The sequence below is a fragment of the Acipenser ruthenus genome, unplaced genomic scaffold, assembly GCF_902713425.1.
Source record: "Acipenser ruthenus unplaced genomic scaffold, fAciRut3.2 maternal haplotype, whole genome shotgun sequence".
Classification (NCBI taxonomy): domain Eukaryota; kingdom Metazoa; phylum Chordata; class Actinopteri; order Acipenseriformes; family Acipenseridae; genus Acipenser; species Acipenser ruthenus.
Window position 1 is genome coordinate 54,566 of NW_026708843.1, and position 4,604 is coordinate 59,169.

Below are 4,604 nucleotides of genomic sequence, written 5' to 3' on the forward strand. Positions count from 1 at the left end.
GGGATTGAACCCACGACCCTCCGGTCAAGAGTCCAGAGCCCCTGACCGCTACCCCACACTGCTGCCCCTATTGAAGATACATGTGGAATTACGCTACAAGGAGGAGACCAGACCCCGTTTCAGATCTTCCCATTTATTAGTTCCAAATACCCACGTCACATTCTACACTGAAAGTCAGTGTTTAGATACAGTAACTTCCGCTAAGAGAGACAACTGATGAGATTACCTGAACCCCTGGAGAGACCCCTCAGACTGATACAATGATGGTCCACGATCATCCTGGAGGTACTGGGAGCTTCTCTGTCCATGTCGCCTCTACGTCTGGAGTTTATTATTATTTGTTTATTTAGCAGACGCCTTCTTTATCCAAGGCGACTTACAGAGACTAGGGTGTGTGAACTATGCATCAGCTGCAGAGTCACAAATTATCAGTTGATTTGCCACACCTGGTGTATCACGGATATTTGTTCATCAATAAACTGTTCTCAGTGTATTATACAAAATGAACCATTCCTCAACTGAATTACAAACAACAATTAATTATCCAGCATCAATCCTTCAACTACCCCATAAACCAGTTATATAGATACACTGATAAACCAATTTCCTAACCCATTATTTTAATTATTAAATCAAGCTTAAATAAAAGCCGTCATTCCTAAAACTAATATTAAGTATAGTTCATAAAAAGGTACCAATTCTAATTAATCACTTAGTTTCGTTACATCCCCTCTCGAAATGGAGCTTCAATGTTCATAGAAACGAGATATTCAGCCGTTCAAGTGCAACCAACCGCTAACTACTCTCTCTTACAACGAGACCATATTTTTTCTTTTCCCCATACATTCCTGCACACGCGTTGTCATTTCCATCATTCTAAACCCAAGTTGCCATAGCAACTCTACTTATGTCACCTCCACAAACTGGGTCAACATGACCAGTGCATTCTCTCATATGATTACCAAGACATTTGCTCCACTACGATTGATCAACACATTTTCAGTCTACAATCTGAAAGCTGTTGAAGGCTAGATCAGGATTATAGCGGGAGTTTCAATGAAGACTCAAGTCAATGTTTTCAATCCCTCTTTCCTGGTGTTTTGCTTTGATGGTTCTGAGCGGTCCTGGGTTCTGTCCCTGCGATCGGGACATCACGGGACAGGTAACGGAACCAGTTTATGGTAAACACTGCAGGGTGTTCTGGGAAGAAAAAAAAATCCACCTGTTCTTTTTTATTAATATTGTATTTTCAGTTTTGTTTGTTAAAGTGTCTGCTTTGTGTTTGTTTGTAACTTTGTAAACGAGTTGTGTCATCTGTATTATTCACATGATATATGTCTGTTTATCCACGGTGATGACAGAGTAAACGGACATGAATATCCTGGTATATTATTTGGTTTCTTCGCAGTGTATTACACACAGCTGTCTCTTCTATAAACACATTTAACTGGTAGTGCTACCCGTGTATGAGTTTCCATAGTAAAGACACAGCAAAGTGTAATAAAGCACTCTGTTAAACTGGGCGACTGTGCAAAAATGAATTAGGATCAGCGATGAGCGATTAATGTTGTTTTTCTGAGTTTAATTAGGAAACAGAATCGGCTCAAAATAAATTTAACGGGAGGTCACGTGATCAAAAGTGAACCATGAAAACAAGCCTTATATATGTGTAAATAATTCATAATGTGTTGTTTTTTTCTTTCATCACGCCACTGAACAGCTGTCTGAAATCAAACCATATTGTATTTCTGTATGTTTTTCCCCAGTTGACAGCAATACAATGACATCATATTTGCTGGCCTGGGGTAGTTAAGCATAGGTTAGCTCTTACAAAGGGCTCCCACAGTAAAAACATCAAGCATGGTAAGGCATAGGGAAGCATTGTAAAGCACAGAGAGGTCTGGTGAAGCATAGGGAAGCATTGTAAAGCACAGAGAGGTCTGGTAAAGCATAGGGAAGCATTGTAAAGCACAGAGAGGTCTGGTAAAGCATAGGGAAGCATTGTAAAGCACAGAGAGGTGCGGTAAAGCATGGGGAAGCATTGTAAAGCACAGAGAGGTCTGGTAAAGCATAGGGAAGCATTGTAAAGCACAGAGAGGTCTGGTAAAGCATAGGGAAGCATTGTAAAGCACAGAGAGGTGTGGTAAAGCATGGGGAAGCATTGTAAAGCACAGAGAGGTCTGGTAAAGCATAGGGAAGCATTGTAAAGCACAGAGAGGTCTGGTAAAGCACAGGGAAGCATTGTAAAGCACAGAGAGGTCTGGTAAAGCATAGGGAAGCATTGTAAAGCACAGAGAGGTCTGGTAAAGCATAGGGAAGCATTGTAAAGCACAGAGAGGTCTGGTAAAGCACAGGGAAGCATTGTAAAGCACAGAGAGGTCTGGTAAAGCATAGGGAAGCATTGTAAAGCACAGAGAGGTCTGGTAAAGCATAGGGAAGCATTGTAAAGCACAGAGAGGTCTGGTAAAGCACATGGAAGCATTGTAAAGCACAGAGAGGTCTGGTAAAGCATAGGGAAGCATTGTAAAGCACAGAGAGGTCTGGTAAAGCATAGGGAAGCATTGTAAAGCACAGAGAGGTCTGGTAAAGCATAGGGAAGTTTACAAACGAGAGGAGGCCCCATTCGGCCCATCTTGCTCGTTTGCTTGTTAGAAGCTTATTGATCCTAGAATCTCATCAAGCAGCTTCTTGACTCTGCAGCTGATGCATAGTTCACACACCCTAGTCTCTGTAAGTCGCCTTGGATAAAGGCGTCTGCTAAATAAACAAATAATAATAATAATAATAATCCCAGGGGGTCAGCTTCAACAACATGAAACCCTGCGTGCACGCAAGAATAAAATATAATATAAGAAATGAAACACAGAGGACTCCTTGCTGCAGAAGCGGGGCAGCTATCAAATAAACCACACAACGTTAACAATAAACTAACAGGCTCACTGACCGGGGAACCCCAACACACTGCACCTCGTGTTGGAAATGATCCCCTCCCGGTCAAACACAGCCTTCCTGGTGTGCGACATGAAGTTATAGTCTCTCCACGTTCCAGCTCCAGCTCCAGCTCCAGCTCCAGCCTGCAGCCTGCAGCTCGGAATCTCTTTACAATTCAGGGTCTCTCTCTCACAGTATTCTTCCGCATTTATAAAAGCAGTAGATAATTGACAGGGCGAGATCGAACAGCAAGCCACTGGCAAGCAGAGTCATGGAACGTGAGACGTGGTTGCTAAGCAACGGGGGGGGGGGGGGGGGGGGGGGGGCGGGGGCGGGTCTTTTGATTGCACGATGTTAAATAAAATACCTAGATTATTTTCACATATATATATATATATATATATATATATATATATATATATATATATATATATATATATATTTCCAATAGCATGTCTCAAAACTACAGTTCTAGGTGATGCTAACTGTTATAGCAGACCCTTAGAAGTTAATCCTGTTATTTCAATCCATACCGAACTGCCCTTGAAGAAAAATATTTGCCATCTTTGATGCAGTCGGTGTCTTTTTCACTGAAGGCATTTTAAAGAAATCGTGCAGCTCTGCGCAGTCGTGTGTTCAATCATTTACCAGGAAGGAAGCAAACTAAACCGGCTGCCAGGTTCCTGAACGCAGTGTGACAGGCAGCGCCTCAATCAGGCAAACGTTGGCTGCATTTAATTTGACATTATTCTTTCAGAAATGGGTATTTTCACAGGGGAATTGCATGTCCCGTGATAACCCTGCACGATATACAACCATAATTAGAATTTATAGCATTTGAGATAAGGGGAAGAATGACAATACAGAAGCTGGTCTTGTTTACCCATCTTATCACTGTGGGAATAAAACACAGCTGTGATAAGCAGGTGTGATATATATATATATATATATATATATATATATATATATATATATATATATATATATATATATATATATATATGCGAACAAAGAACATAAGAAAGTTTTCAAACGAGAGGAGGCCCCATTCGGCCCATCTTGCTCGTTTGGTTGTTAGTAGCTTATTGATCCCAGAATCTCATCAAGCAGCTTCTTGAAGGATCCCAGGGTGTCGGCTTCAACAACATTACTGGGGAGTTGGTTCCAGACCCTCACAATTCTCTGTGTAAAAAAAGTGCCTCCTATTTTCTGTTCTGAATGCCCCTTTATCTAATCTCCATTTATGACCCCTGGTCCTTGTTTCTTTTTTCAAGTCAAAGAAGTCCCCCGGGTTGACATTGTCTATACCTTTTAGGATTTTGAATGCTTGAATCAGACTGAACAGATTCAATTCTTTTAGCCTGTCTGCATACGACATGCCTTTTAAACCCAGGATAATTCTGGTTGCTCTTCTTTGCACTCTTTCTAGAGCAGCAATATCATTTTTGTAACGCAGGTGACCAGAACTGAACACACTATTCTAGGTGAGCTCTTACTAATGCATTGTAGAGTTTTAACATTACTTCCCTTAATTTAAATTTAAATTCAACACTTCTCACAATATATCCGAGCATCTTGTTGGCCTTTTTTTTTTATAGCTTCCCCACATTGTCTAGATGAAGACATTTCTGAGTCAATTATAAATAAAGAAGTAAAAACACACACAATATACC